The 16,609-nt window shown below is 42.2% G+C and overlaps 1 non-coding gene across 1 annotated transcript; it reads left to right on the top strand.

Annotated features, from left to right (window-relative positions):
- The first annotated feature begins 13,858 nt into the window (after nt 1–13,858).
- LOC121014943 (U6 spliceosomal RNA) lies at nt 13,859–13,964 on the top strand. Its single transcript, XR_005783528.1, has one exon. It is a non-coding gene; the product is annotated as a U6 spliceosomal RNA (small nuclear RNA).
- Nucleotides 13,965–16,609: the final 2,645 nt, after the last annotated feature.

Genomic DNA, 16,609 nt, shown 5'->3' with positions numbered 1-16,609 from the left:
CCACATTGAAAGTATGTGACATACAATTATAAGGTTGAAAGCAAACTTCAAAGAACCTTCTTATATCATCCCTCCCAGACAAATGGTTCAAAAGATTGCTGAAAATGGCTCTTCACCCTTTACTTTGAACTCTAAAGAGAGAGAGTTTACTCCCTGCCCGCTGATAATACATCATACGGTCTTTCTTTCCTTGTTTCTTGACGTGTACCTTAACATTATTAGCCAGAAGAATACAATTGACCTAAACAGTTCTGGGGGTCCACCTATTAAGGAATGTCTGCAGGGTTAAAAACCAAGTTGGAGACCCCTTTTTCAAGTCTGGTCGAGACCAGTGATTTTCCATTTTCGGGACGCCAATGGTAAAGATTATTTATGCCAGAGAAATACGTCCTTTCCTTCAATTAATTAGAGTCATTTTTAATTTCTTTTATTGGAAAAGGACTTGTCTAATTAAAGTTTCTACAGATTCTCATGTGTGAGAGGCACAGTCTAGGAGAGATGAATGGACTGTAATTAAAAGTTAGGACAAGTGTGCTGGTGAGTTACAGTTGGAGCTTCTTCCGGTAGCTCCCACAGTCGTGCAATTCATCATTCCAGCTGGTTGAGGAGCTACTAATTATTATAACAGGACAATAAGCATAAACTGGAACTGTCCCAGAGAAGTTTAGATGCATGGTCACCCTACCGATTACTAAATTTTACACAACAGTAAAAATGACGGTAGGACCTGTTTAAATTGTGCTAACAAAATGCACTTCTCTGTTTCATGATTTATAGACACCTAGTATGCCTACTTTGAACATCTGTTGCTATAAAAATCGGGAGCAATACCAATGGCCAAGGGTAACTTTGACTTTTACACCTATTGCCAGAGGAAATGCTCCTCGACCAGAGCACTTCTCTTAAATTCTTCTTACGCTCAACGAAGCAGCATGACAAAAAAAAAACATGGTAATTGCACTGCCAAGATTAGTGAATCACAACTTTGTGTACTCATCTCCTATCAGTGGATTGTGGCTCTTAACCTAACACAAACAGCAAACAGTGCTTTCGTCTGTGTACATCACCATGCTTTGTACCAGAGAGCTCTGAATCAGTAAATTAGCCCTCATCAAATCGGATGGTGTGCTTCCTTTGTTTTTCCCAACGGAAATTTTCTGAGTGACCCTGGCATCGGATCCTTAAGAACGGTTCTTCGTCCAGATCAGCAGAACCCCACCACGTACTCATGGAAAAAATTGGGGATGATCTAGGAAACTCTGCAGAATGAGGGTAAGGGGGTCGTGGGATCTAAGAAGTAGAGAATGCATGTAAACGGAGAGAGGAAATCGATTGCAGAGGATCAGAGAAATGCCCAGAGATCTTCCCTTTCCAGATGCTGAAGGCCCACTGTGCCTTGCAGACTGTGAGACACCACAGTGTTCCTTATGGCTCAAGTTATTATGGGATGGGTCTTTTAAAATGAACCCAAAATATCCCAACTCAAACCACTCCCTTAGTGATTTTGATACACACGGAATTTGAAATCATTCTCCCCGTTATTTCTTGACCGCACAGCGATATCCACAACCATCTAAATTTTTTTCCAGCCCATGATTTGGCAAAGTGGATTATAAAGTCATTCCCCTAGTTAAGCCACGAGAACTAGAAGTCCAGACCCCACTGTTGTTATCATCGTTACAGAATCTGGCCATTTTCCTTCCTTCTCTCCATTTCCCACTTGCCATTAAAATCCAAAGTGACACATTAGAAACAGCAGAGGAGGCTGCCAGTGAGTCTCGGTAAGCAGGGTTCCAGAAAGAATAATTTCCTGTGGTATTTTTTCTCGCACTAACCTTGGCCCAGATAATGACTGAAGTGTTCATTCATCAAAACGAAATTACACTATCAAAGAAAAATACAATTATTTTGCCTTTTAATGAGCAGGACTTGCGTTTTCTAACGAGGGAAATAGCTTTGGGAGTTAAATAACTCCCAAGATAATAAAGAACAAAGATTAAGGCAATTTTAAGTAATTGTGTATATGATAAAATGGATGAAAATGTTCAGAGACTTGCATAATTTGTACACAATTTTCTGCAGCTTGCAGGCTGGAGTAAATTTTTACTAATTAATTTGGCAAGCTATTATTCAAAGAAACAAAACTTGATTATAATAATTATTATTCATTAATTATACAAAAATCTTCAAACTGCTAAAGTGAAGAATCTTACTCAGGTAGTTACTAGTCGCTCATTTCATATCGTTGGGACATTTTTCCCAGTGGGGAAACCTGTGCTGCTTGGTAGATGCTGCAGGATGATAATGACCAAACGGGTTCGTTGAGCCCTTCTGGAATTTACAGGGTATAATTTATCCTCTAAATTGACTGAACTCTGGATGGAATTATGATGGCCTTAAACAGAAGAAAAATGGAGAATGTTTTGCTTATGGGTCCCCCAACTGTTATTAAATTTAAAGTGCACTGCCTTTGGTATTTAAATAAATTAACAGACAGCTGTAAGAAATCACTTATATAATATTTCAGAAGGTGACTGATATTTACAAACAGATCCTGAAAGACCTACCAGCAGAGAAAGAAGAGAACATTTGCACATAATGTTTTTCAATTATTCCTTCTTCTTCTTCTTCCTTGAAACACAGGCCCAAGGGAACTAGCCTCTCCTTTACCCTGACTAGTTCTGCAGCTAAACAGACATCCCAACAAAAGGAAGCTGTCATCCCCCATACACTTTACAGAACGAACAATGTACTTCCTTGTGACCACATTACACCCTGCCGTAATCTCCTCCAATTTGGTGCATTTGAGCCCGAAAGCCACAGGAATCAATGTCACACAGTAGTGGGGGGTAAGTGAAATAATTGTCCACCAGTTGTTTTATTAAAGATTGGGCAGCTGGAATAGTGTCCGAGCAAATGTATCTACAGCCCCCCGGAGACTGCTGGAGAGGGAGGTAACTAACTCTGACTTAAAGGAACACCCTTCGAGGAATACATTCCTTTCCCTGCCGAAGCATCAGTAATACGTTTGGCTTCCCTCTAACGTGCAGGCGCCTGGGGAAAGCAAATGCAAATAAAAATTCTCTGCAAATAGTAAAATCCAAAGTGAGGTCAACACTTCCACCCTCAGCAGGTTATTCCAGTTTGAACTCTCCTCTTTTTAATCACGGATAATTTTACCAAAAGCGTAGCAGTCCTGCTACATCATGGAAGATGAATTCTGTGTTTTGTAGTTTGATGATTGCATGCTCTGGTGCTGGAGTGATTTGGATGCTAATGTAACTTTTCCGTTATTTATTGTCAAAGGAGGCAAAATAGTGCCATATGTTCTTCACAATTTGTCATGATGAATAGGAAAAATGATGAATCAACACTTTAAAACTTCTCCCCATGTATAGTGATTGACAAGCAAGAATTAAGATGAATGGATAGTAATTACACCTTGCTGGAGGAGAAAGGGTGGGGAGCCGAGCTCTTTGCCCACGGCTAATGTATGAGCAACCTCCCAAACCCATCAAGATCCCTGAAATCAGTAAAACAACACAATAATTATCAAATACAACATCAAATACCGATGTGCCCCCAATGGTTTCAGATCCTTGTAGAGGATCCCAGAATTGCCCTCCTGATAACATTGCCATTGCATTGGCCCCAAGCAGCAAGTACCAGTGCCCTTGCCCAGGAGTGACCTCTGTAATCCTCAAGGCCTAAACTCAAAGACGAGTTTAGGTCTCCCATTTTTGCCTCGGCCCCTAACCACGGAGTACTTAGTCGGCCAGAAGCCAGGCACTGTGGTATGCTGCTAAAGAGTATGAAATCTGGCCAGACTGCCTGGGCTCATTACAAACTCTGCCACTAGGCAGTTGCGTGATTTCCAGCAATGCTCTTAACTACTCTAGGACTCAGTTTCCCCATGTGAAAGTAGAAATAATAATTGTACTTGCCTCATGAGGTTGTCCACAGGATTAAATGAGTATGTCAAGATGGCGACAGACCCCTTTATAAGTATTTATTCAAACAAGTGGATAGACGCCCAAGGCAAAGGCCCTCTGAGGCCGATGATATCCCATTTCAGAATATTGTGTTGTATTAGATGGAACTGGGTCAGATGCAGAAAATGTTCAAATCAGTGTAAGTTAACAGAATTCGACTTAATCATTCTTTTTCAGGATATTTCTAAAGAGTCTAAAAGTCATCTGGTGCTTTGAGACTGCCTACCTAAACGTATTCTGACTTGGTACCCTCGTAAGCCACAGCTACCCTGACATCTGGTATCCTAGGGTTTGCAGAATTTCCATACATCAATATTGACTTTCAGGGACTTGATGGCAGGCATACGAATATGGTGGGGCCTTATTCAATACCTCCTTGAAGATAGGAAGGGTGCCATACCGGAAACCACAGGAATTTTGAATCAAAAGAAAACTGGGATATGGCCCATCCCTTACTGGAAGTTCGACTTTGGTCTCCGTTTGCTTACTCGTGAAACGAAAGGATTGGATGAAGCCTGTAAATCGCAGCCTACGGTTTCCTGGGGTTATCTAAAGAAGTATTCTGTGAGCTATTTTCAACATTTCAAACAGCCTAATGGAAAACCTGCACTCACTCAAGATAACACTGTGGGGGGTTATGGAAACACTAAGTTTTATTGTTTGGTTGGTTTCCTCTCCCCCCCCCCCCCCATTGGCAAGAATTTTATCACCTTGGTGCAGGAACACTGGTTGTCTTGTGCTGATGAGAAGTTCTGAGCAGCGATATATATGTCATTGGTAGTAAAAGCTGGAAAGAGAGTTTAAAGATTGCTAAAACAAATGGATTGTTTTTAGACAAAAATCTTTCAAAATCTGGAACCCCCAGGAGATAGGGAAATAATAAAAAGAATCCCTGTAGTAGAGCAGTTAATATTCTAAACTCTGTAGGTGCTTTAGAATTCCATGATTTGGGGCGCCTGGGTGGCTCAGTCGGTTGGGCGGCCGACTTCGGCTCAGGTCACGATCTCGCGGTCCGTGAGTTCGAGCCCCGCGTCGGACTCTGGGCTGATGGCTCAGAGCCTGGAGCCTGCTTCCGATTCTGTGTCTCCCTCTCTCTCTGCCCCTCCCCCGTTCATGCTCTGTCTCTGTCTCAAAAATAAATAAACGTTAAAAAAATAAATAAAAAAAAAAGAATTCCATGATTTATATGGCTCTGATGATCTAGAACACAGAGAATAAAATAAACTGAATTTAATTTGGATGAGAGAGAATAATACAAGTCCTAATAAAGAAAGGCAATATGAAGCAAGAGCTAGTTAGAAATGCACATGAGAATTGACAAAACACGAGGAAAATTCATCTTTTTCCACAGGGAGAAACTTCAGAATTCATTATTAATTAGGACAATGCATCTCAAGGGATAACATACAAAAATTATCATAGAGTATTATCGTGACACGAGTTACTAATATAAACTAGGAGCTATATACCAAGAAGAATCCATCCACCAGTAAATAAACAAGAACCTATTTCTCAGGGCAAGTTCTCACGGTCCACAGGGCCTGACTTTTCTGGCTGGGTTCAGGTTATCCATGGTGGGTAAGGAGAGATGAAAACACTGACAAAAATGAAAGAATGACAGAATATGCAAAACTTGGCGAAGGAGAGTAACAAACCCAATTCTGATTTTCCACTTGAGGAAGCCACACTGCCATTTGCCCCTAAGTACAACAAAACAGACCGAGGAGACTCCGGTGAAAGAAGAGAATTGCAATTATACATTCTAGGGGCCAGAACGATATTGTGAGAGGGATTATTCACAATGAGACATGGCGAGCAGCAGTAATGGACTAGCTTTGGGGCGCCTGGGTGGCGCAGTCGGTTAAGCGTCCGACTTCAGCCAGGTCACGATCTCGCGGTCCGTGAGTTCGAGCCCCGCGTCGGGCTCTGGGCTGATGGCTCGGAGCCTGGAGCCTGTTTCCGATTCTGTGTCTCCCTCTCTCTCTGCCCCTCCCCCGTTCATGCTCGGTCTCTCTCTGTCCCCCAAAAAATAAAATAAACGTTGAAAAAAAAATTTAAAAAAAAAATAAAAAAAAGTAATGGACTAGCTTTCTCTAGTAAAAATATGTTAAAATAGTTGTTATAGTTAATGGATCAAATACATCATATGGATGGAGATGACATCAGGAAGAGTGTCAGTTTGGGAGTCCCATTTCTGCGACATTTTTATTAACAGGTTAGGTGATGGGGAGTGAAAAGCAGCTTTATTCATATTTTTCAGCGAACATTTATTGATCCCTGGTTATGTAGCAGGCTCTATTGGTGACTAATTTCTTTATCTGTAGAGTGAGTGGAATGGACTAAATGACTCCTAACTGACTTCTCACTCTACGAACCTTTGTCTAAAATGTCAATTGACAGAGTCATTTCTTATCTTCTGTATCTCAGAACAGAATAGCAGTAGAGTCCGATGAGTTTACCAACAGTATCTCTAACTACGGATCCTATGTGTACAAAGAAAGTTGTCAGAGAAGGGAACAAATATAGAACACAAATATTAAGATGATTTAGCTAAATGATAGGAAGTATTTCTTGGAAGAGGACCAATGGAGGAATTGGTCCTGACACTATAGAATCAGATATTAAACATTCCTTAAATCACTTCCATGTGGTTTTCAAATGATCAAGGATTGTAATTTGTACTGACATGAAATATTCTCCGTATGCTTAAAATATCAACTTGTAATTAATTTCTCTTAAGGTGGAAATGTTTTGTTTTTTTTGAACGAATGCTTTTGGAAAATACCACATCGGTTTGTAAGTTACTTTCTTTAGTGCCAATACCATACAGATACACTGGACACTTTTGCTGGCGAGGTTAGAACAAGGCCACACAGAGAATTGCAGAAAGGGTTCTGGACTCTTCATCTAGCAACCTCGACTCGGTTTTTGAGTCTGGCGTGTGGTCTTACACCCATCCTCCACGTGCTCTATTTTCCCCACTGATAAAAATGAGGACATCGGACTAAAGGAAGCCGGAATTTTGCAGGGAGACTATACAAATCCCATGCAATTACTCAGTCCAGCTTAAAGTCCAGGATTTCCAGGCAACTCTTCGGCCTTTCAATTGGCTCTGGAAGTGACTCTCTGTTATGTGGTGACCTATGACCTAAAAAGCACGCTATCTGCCTCTGTATCCCCCTCCTCCCCAGCACGCGTGCAACATTCAACATTCAATAGTGCCTCTAGGCTAGGACGCCAGCGAAGGGCAGTCCCGTTTGTAAAGGGAAAACGTGGGAGATGCACAGCAGTGGCTGGCCTGTCGCAAAGATGGAATCCTGCCAGCCAGGCAGTGTGAGATGGCCCTGTGGTCGCAGTGGGGGAAGTTTCTTGATTAGACTCTCGTTCTTATTTTCGGAAAGGAACTCACTCATCTGATGCTTCCTGTGGCTCTGGCCTGCCCTCTGGGAGGGTCCCCCTGGTCCTTTATCCACCAGTGTCACAGCTGAAATTAGGATTTGGGACAAGACCCCAACAGGGGACACGTAACTTTCTGCGGGTGCAAGTCGGAAATTTCAAGGGTGTTTGAAACTCAGTTTTTAGCTCAGACTGCTCATTCTTGACAATACAGTTTTCTAAAAATGTACTCAACTTTTTCATCTATTTTTGAGTAGAAACATTCGCAAATTTCTTCCTGGAGGTAATATTCCTGATTTTTTTTCTTTGTCCCCCCAACCCCGTGTTTCACTCAACTTGACACCTACTTAGAGGCCACCTGAAATAAGAGGTGAAAGACCATTCCCTTAATCTAATGTTTGCTGAACACTGAGCCAAGGTCATCTGTGAGGGCTTATTGACCTTTGTCACTCAATAAGGCTCTTAATAATTGTGGTTCTTCTGTTTGCAATACATGACACTGAATTTGCCATAGAGGGGAAAGACAGTGAATAAATCGATTAGGAGTTTTGAAGGTCAGGTACACATCACTTCTCACATTTCATTGACTAGAGCTCAATAACTAGAAAAGAGACTGAAATGGAACCTAGCTCAGTATTGCCCAGTAGTTTCTGCAATGATACAAATATTCTGTTTCCGCACCGTACAAAATGGTAGACATCCGCCATGCGTGGCTCTGGAGCACTGGAAATCTGGCTAGTACAACTAAAGAATTGATTTTTAAATTTTATTTAATTACAAGTAGTTTAAATAACCCCATGTGGGTTCCAACCACCATTTATTGGCTTCTGCACATTCCTATTTTCCCAAGAAGAAGAAATGAGTTTGGTGAGCAGTGAGCCAGGCTCTGCCCCACCTGTGGGCATCCCTGCCTGGGCTAGCAAGCCAGGGAAAAAATTTCTGGGTGCACGTCAAGCATATTCCCTAAATTGTCTTGCAAACTCTGTTCAGATACAAAAGCCAGAAGTCATCTTTACCGTCTTTCTCCAGGCTTACCAGTACAAACAGAGAAAAAGATGCTAACTTATATTTATAGTGGATTGTTTTAAAAGGTATATGTAAGGACATTATTCGTGTTCTATCTATACAAATGGAACTGAGGGGGCGCCTGGGTGGCTCAGTCAGTTGAGCCTCTGACTTTGGCTCAGGTCATGATCTCACAGCTCTTGAGTTCGAGCCCCACGTCGGGCTCTGTGTTGACGGCTCTGAGCCTGGAAGCCTGCTTTGGATTCTGTGTCTCCCTCTCTCTCTGCTCCTCCCCCGCTCATGTTCTGTTTCTCTCTGTCTCTCAAAAATGAATAAATGCTAAAAAAAAAATTTTTTTTTCAAGAAATGGAATTGAAAATAAGACCTTATACTGAACACACAAGTTTCTGGTTTTGCCTTTTCCCTTGTTTCATGAATAAGGAACATGTTAATCTCCTCATTTTTAGTTGTGAATGAGCTACAGATGGGCTTCATTCAGTTGAAGCTCTTTTTATCTACAATATTTTGTGTAGGAGAATGTCGTGGGAAGGTTACTGGGGCAGTGAAGTGTGTTAGCTATTCTCAGAGGAAAGTAAATCCTCATTGATCGGAATGCAAAGCCTCCATGGCCAAGTGTGTAATAATAATTTGAGGTAAGAAATTAACTGCAGAAATAAAATTTTTAGAATTTGCAACTCCTTCCCTCGAGAAAAATCCATTTATATTTTATTAGTTACAGTTTCTTTCTAAAAAAGAAAACGCACATCTTAATAAAGCTAGACATCTTTTCAACAAAATTTGGATTTTAATTTTTAAAGTTTTCTATAATTTCCCTAAATCTATGCTGCTCTTTCATACAAAATTCGGAGTCACATATCTCTCTTTGTCAAAAAGAGTTATATACTCCAAAGAAATAGAGGGGTGCCTGGGTGGTTCACTTGGTTGAGCAACTGACTCTTTATTTCAGCTCAGGTCACAATCTCACAATTCCTGGGATGGAGCCCCAAGTTAGGCTCTGTGCTGACAGCATGGAGCCTGCCTGGGATTCTCTCTCCCTCTCTCTCTGCCCCTCCCCTACTCATGCACAGTCTCTCTCAAAATAAATAAATAAACTTTAAGAAAAAAGAAAAAGAAATAGTCAGTATCCTTGTGAGTTGGTAGTAATATTAGCTGAATGCAATTGAAGCCCCTTAGAGCAAATAAAGAAACATCATCTATAGCAGTTCAGGCAAGGCACTTATACCCAGCTCCCCCCTTAAAGTTTAAGACACAATGCTTTAGTAAGCCATTAATACTTTAGTTAAAAATACTTTCGCTCAATAAAACACAGTGTTACGAATGACTGTCTTCATTTGCCACATTATCTTTTCCGGAATAGTTGGAGGCAATACTTTGGAAAAACAAACAGAGCTAGTTCTAAGCAAAATTGTAAAGTAAAACTTCTACTTCCTTTTGTCAAGATCCTCTTTCTTAGATTTTTTTTCAGTACCTTTGCATTCTCCTGCTTTGAACTAATTAAAACCTATTCACTTTAAAATTGGGCGTGCCCATTTTACAATCATTTGCGATCCTCTGAATTAGAATGCTGGCTCATCTACTAGCTAATTGTATTTTGGTTCAATCGCCTGCTCCTGTATAGTGTGAAATTCTTCTCTCATGAAAGAACTCCTTGAAAGACTTAGCGGTCTTCAGGCGCTGCTAAAACCACACAAAATGAACGGTCCACCTGCACACGTGGGCCCAAGGCCTGTCCTATGCAAGAAGGTCAGAGTCTCTCAGTAGATGCTTCAGGTAAGGGGACAGCATCCTTGTTACCAATCTCCTTGTCTCTGAGCCTGAATCAACTAATTGTCACTATGACTAACTTAAAACCCTCAAATGTGTGGGCTTTTCATTATTAGAGATCAGCTCACAGAAAGCTACAAACATGGCCGCTTTCTGTTCTTGTAAGCCTCATCTCCCAACCCACCTACAATCTGCAGATAAGTCTTGCACTTCCTTCCTCCCTCGGGTTCCTTCCGTATTGGGGTCAGAGCACCACAACTTTGCGCTTATAGTGCATCTTTTTCCCAGAAGCTTCTTGGAGGTTTTCAACAAATGAATCCCCATGTCATTATCCTGTAGTGAATGAGGACACTGAGGACCCAAGGGCTTTTTTTAAAGACCAATTGTCTTTCAAGGTTATTTGGAAAATCACTTTTTTTTTTTCCTGTTAGTGTACCTGAGACCTCCTGACAAAGCCTACTGCCATTCAGAATGGTTTTTTAAAAAAGAAAATTACTTTAGTTATGTAACAGTTTTAGTTATTTTAGCAATTTAGCTAATTGATGGCCTTATTCAATTTGCATATTCATTGAATTTTCATGCTGTCTCTCCATCTCTCTCACACACACTCACACACACACACACACACACACACACCAATGTCTGGTGCAGAAGGCAAGCCACAGGCCCAGACTGCAGGTAACTCACAAATAGTTACTTGTCCACTAATAAGCTTCACCCCTAAGATGCCACTGATGGTTTTTTTTCCAAGTTTCAGGGGGAATAAATCACCCTTTCCCAGACTAGGGTTGCCCTACAATTTATCATCCAAATACATGCATGTGAACGGATGTACATGTATCAGTTATTCCGGGACCATAGACTCATTCTTTTTTCTGAGACACGTCTTTACCGTACCTGACCTCCTGCTTGTACCCCCATACACCTACCGCGCTGCTGGATATGCTGGTTCAAGCTCATCTCCCTCCTCCAGGTTGGAAGTCTCTTGGACCTTCGCTCATAACTGCCCTCCCTCCTGCTGATGGTGGTGCATGATGGCAGGTATAATGGCACCCGTGTTGGTGGCCGTGATGACAGGCATGCTTGGGAGACCTGGCTTCCTGTACAAAAAGCATGGCAGCCTGAGCCCCAGGAACTGGGTCAGAACCATCCTCAAGGCCCAGGATCCAAACAATTCCTTCTACAAGACTCGGCCGCAGGCCAGAGGCACAGTCCCTGATGCTCTAGGGCTATCATTTGAAGTACACTACAGTAATAGGAAGAAAATCAACATGTTGTTCAAATCTAAGCACAAAAACTCATAATAAGGTTCCCAAATCGAATGCATACACAGAATTAGGACACCAAAACTTCAGCATGACAGTTTTTACTATGATCCATTTTTCCTCTCTCCTCACCACCCCATGAATCAAACTGGGCTCACATGAACAATAACCTAACTTGCCCCGATTCTAGTTCTTAACCTGCAGAGCAGATAAATGTCTGCCCCTAGTATTTGCGGATATGACTAGCGTGTTTCATATGCGTTCATTAATCGTCCTTTTATGTATTTTCCCCTTTTTGCCCACTTGGGGATGTCCCTGCTGTTACAGTTACAGAGGTCAGTGCTCTGATGTCGCCACTTGTGGCGGGTTCCATGGAACAACCCTACGCCTGTTTTAGGAAAACTGTCAGAACCAGCTGCACTTGGTGCCCTGAGGACTTTGGAGAGCTCAGCCTGGCTCCCACAGGTCAATGTCACTCCATTTCGAAGAGGCATGAGGAGCTCCCTACCTGGTAGGCATTTGAAGAGGTTGCCAGAGACAGTGGCCATTCCTTTTTCTGAGCCCGCCTAGTGAACAGAAAAGCAGGGCTTCTAGGTGTCAGTACGTATGAGAGCTTTTGGCTGAACGAGACTGGAACGAGGGATTTTGTACACGGTTAAGATTTGTGCCCCCCCCCCTCCACCATGCAGTGTGGGACAAAGCAGCAGGGCCAAATGGTGTTTCACAGAGCCTCTGGTATAGCAGCTCCCTGCTTCTAGGAGTTCAGATCGTCTTTCAAGAGCGACCCAGAAGTCAGATATGCGGAGATAAAGATGTCAGCTTGATTACTAACAAAATCTAGGCAGAATCATACAGGCTGATCCACCGTGACAGGTCCTGCTGGTCTGCCACGGGCCCCATTAAATTTGGGGGGCAGATCGCCAACCAAAAGATGGAAGAGGCTGAGTCAACCGTGACCTACTTTTTATCTCAAGTTCAGGCAAATCACTCACGTAGAGAGAAATAGGGTGTGGGGCAAGAAGCTCTCGGCTAATAGACGTTCCTCCACGTAGAAGCTCAGAGGGAAAGGAAAGGAGCCCCCGGGTGCTTGCCTTCCTGAGGACTCCGACGTTGACCCTTGGAATGAAAATAGGAACACGTACTCCTATTTTGCCCAGAAAATGCCCAAATACCTTTCAAGGCCACAAACCACATCTGCTTGAGACCAAAGCCCTTGTTCTCAATCATTACATTATACTACCGTCCTGGAATCCCCCGGACGTTACAAGATTTCAGTACATGGTCACTAAAATCCGAGTCATTATTCTCATTGCCATTATTCTTGCAGTCATAAATAAGTTTGGATTATTAAATGCACTCTTCTGAAGTTGGTCTTAAGTCTATGCAAATGAGAATCACCCAAGAAATTTGCCACATTCTTCCTGGAACATATTTCAAGAGGAAAGTTGACGTGGAAATGTCTTTAGCTCATGTTCTGCACAAAGCAAGAGTCCTAAGAAATCCTCTTTCTTCAGTCATGGGAGTAGGTAGAGTCTGGAATCTGGAAGCTGTAAACGCTGGGGGGCATTTTGGAGAGGTCATAGTAACGGAATCAAATATTCAAGTGAGCTTATTTTATTTTATTTTATTTTTTTAATTTTTTTTCAACGTTTATTTATTTTTGGGACAGAGAGACAGAGCATGAACGGGGGAGGGGCAGAGAGAGAGGGAGACACAGAATCGGAAACAGGCTCCAGGCTCTGAGCCATCAGCCCAGAGCCTGACGCGGGGCTGGAACTCACGGACCGCGAGATCGTGACCTGGCTGAAGTCGGACGCTTAACCGACTGCGCCACCCAGGCGCCCCTCAAGTGAGCTTATTTTAAAAAAATAAACCTATCTTGTATAAAGAAGTCTGCACTTGATATGATTGCTTATTTGTCTGGGCATTTTCATTTTGAAAAGTCGGTAGCAGATTTACAACATATTTTAACAGTGGCCCCAGAATCACAGTAAAGTATGAGGTCAGGGTAACCTGTAATGCTAGAAAAGCTGGTCTTTAAATCTGGTCATCAGCTGTTTCTCTCAGGATGCATTCAGCTGCAGGTTGTTGAGGAGAAAACACATAAAGATAGGAACTTCATTTGTTGTCTTATATAAAAAAAGCAGTAAAAAAAAAAAAAAAAAAAAAAGAAGTGTAGAGATAGGGCCCTTGTAGGTTGAATTAATTCAGTGGCTTAACATTTCCACCAGGGATCCTGATCTTTCTACCTTTCTCTTCTGCCATTTTCACTACGTTGGCTATTCTCCTCAGGCTTGTCACCTCCTGGTCACAATAGGGCTATAATAGCTCCAGCCATCACAGCTTGACACATATCTAAGAATATTAGAAAGAAGCCCCTTTCATGGATCCTTGTTAAGAGTGAGAAAAACTAGTGCTTGCTTCAGCAATGCGTATGCTAAAACTGGAACGATGCAGAGAAGATTAGCATGGACCCTCCAAATTTGTGAAGCATTCTATATGAGAAACAGAGAAAAAGAATGAGAAAATTTTTTCCATGAGGCTCCCAAGACGCTTCTCTCACACCTCATTGGCCAGAACTCTGTGGCCTGACTTTTCATGAACCAACCACTGGAAAGAATAGTGGAACTTACCATGACTGACTAATGTCATTCTCTAGAACTGAGGAGGGGCCCAGCACCCTTGAAGGGTCTTTTGGTTAGTAAGTACATTGATAAAAATGCCAGTTGTTCTATCTGTGTATTACCCAAGCCACACATTTCTGTTTCTGAGAGCTATAGGACTGTGGTTTTGCTCTGTCAATGCCCTCGTGTTAAACAGGGCCGATCAAAACCCTTTATAACTTTAACAGAGTGACCATGATTCTGATTGCTCTAGGCTTTGATGTTTCAATGTCTTCAAAAGTGCCTCTTTACTTCCTGACATGAACCAATGGGCTGGTTTATTACTGTGCTTCATCGAAAAACACATATAGTTTTGGAAAACTCATATTCGACATTCTTTCGCTCACGCATTCAGTCGTCGGTCTTTGATGCCCACTGTGTGCTAAGCACTGCCCGAGGAGCTGGTTATAGACAGGTCCAAAGCCTGTTTCCAGTCTAGTCAGGGAAATTCAGACAGGTACACAACGTGATGGCAGAGAATTTGTGAAGCGTCCACAAGACCTAAGAACACAAGGCTATAATGGCCCTTAGGAGGCAGCGATGAATTCTGGCTTACAGAAAAGAGGCCTCATGGTGAAGCTGATATTAGAGAGGACTCTTGAAGGTGGAGTAGGTGAAGGGGTACTTCAGACCCAGGTAAACCCAGTGCAAAACCATTGAGTCATTGTGTAAAGCGACAGTGAGGGTGTGACAGGTTTGGGAAATGGGGAGGGGTTCCTGACCTGGGGTGGTAAGAGGGAAGCGGTGGGGAATGGTGGGAGATGTGAGTAGATGTTGGAGGGAACTTGAAACTTTCTCAATGGAGGGCTGTCCCTCTTCACTCTGGGAGGTACTGCACCCCAATAATTATTGCATTCATTCAGTAAACATACCTGTCAAACATTTCTTATGGGTCTAGCACCAAAGAAGATGCTATAAATGTCATAGGTCTCAGAAAATTTCACCTAATCGGATAAGTCTTCTGTTCCTTACGCCTTTAATTTATCCCTTTCCTCTGTCTTCTGTTCAACCTACAAGCATTTTACAGCTTTTTTTTTTTTTTTATTAAAACATATCTTTCCCTTCATCTTACTCCTGCTCAAACTAACACTCTGCCCACCTTCGTCCCTTCAACACCAAAGTCCCTGAGGTACTGCTGGTGATGTAGAGCCTTATCTCCCACTAACTTCTCAGCTTCTTACGAGCTTTTCTACCCTCATTTTCTGTCAGACTTACCAACAGTGACCTTTGAATTGCTATTTTCGGCTCTCATCCCACTTGATCTTTCTGTGATTCTCCATACTGTGATTCAACCCTTTTTCACTGAAACGCTCGCATTCTAGAACAGCGTTCTCTTCTCCTTCTCCTATATCTGATATCATTTGCCTCTGATGTTCACAGTCTCCTTCCTCTTGGCCCACTTCTCAAATATTGATGTTCCTTACTCGGTTGTCTTTCACCTTTTTTCACTTCTTGCTCTCCAGTTTCTCCATAGATGATCGTATCTACAATCACAGCCTCAACAAGCGTGGGCTGATGGTTCCCAAGTCTGTCTCCCCAGAGACAACCATACTCCCAGCTTGGGGCCCCCTCTAGCCAACTGTTTCCTAAGTAATAACCCTGGAGCTCTGAATGTGTCTCCCATTTAACAGGTCTAAGATTGAGCCCATCACCTGCCTCACACTTTATCTTCTTTCCTATGTTCAGTCCTCATCAATAGCACAAGGTGGATGAAAAACTCTACTGCATACAAAGGTGAATGGTTTTATCTGTAAAAAAAAAAAATATGGATCAGATTAGATCATAAGATAGCATTAAAATGACAAAGGAAGTCATGTTACAATTCTTTGAATTTAATATTATATTTCATATCCATACTCAAGATATTGGGCTCAAGAGGGTTCTCGCAGGGCTTCTCAAATTTTAGAATGCATACAAATCACCTGGAGGGCTTTGTTAAAGCAGATTCCTGAGTCCCATCCTTGAGATTCTAATTCTTGGGGTCTGGTGTCGAGTGTGAGAATTTGCGTTTCTAATGAACTCCTAGTGATGCTGATCCATGGACTCTGCTCTGAGTAGCACCGCCCCAGAGGACATAAACTTTGACTAGGCACATATTATCCAGCCGAAGACTTGCTCTGAGGGCACTGCTTGCCAAGGTCTTAGTCTTGGTTGAGAAAAACACTGCATTGTAGTGACTAGAGTAGAAGTATCAGTGGAACCCCTGCCTGGATTTGTACCCTCACTTGCCTACTTACCAATTGTGTGACACTGGGAAGTTACCTAACTTCTTCTTCCTTCACTTTCCTTTAGGGTGAGACCAAGATGACCATAATCCATGTTGCCTGGGATTGTTATGAAAATTGAGTTCATTCATGTAAAGTACTTTGCCCAGTAGTGGTAACATAGTAAACTCTCAAAAGATGTTCATTTTTTTTTTTTTTTTTAGTAGTGGTAGTTTGGATGGAGAAGAATGGTAAGAAATTAAGCCAACAGATATGCTAGCTCTGAGTCTCAAGTCTAC

The sequence above is a fragment of the Herpailurus yagouaroundi genome, unplaced genomic scaffold, assembly GCF_014898765.1.
Source record: "Herpailurus yagouaroundi ecotype Mexico unplaced genomic scaffold, PumYag 203, whole genome shotgun sequence".
NCBI classification, from domain to species: Eukaryota; Metazoa; Chordata; class Mammalia; order Carnivora; family Felidae; genus Herpailurus; species Herpailurus yagouaroundi.
Note: the sequence above shows the minus strand (reverse complement) of the source record. Positions and strands in the feature narration are given on the sequence as shown.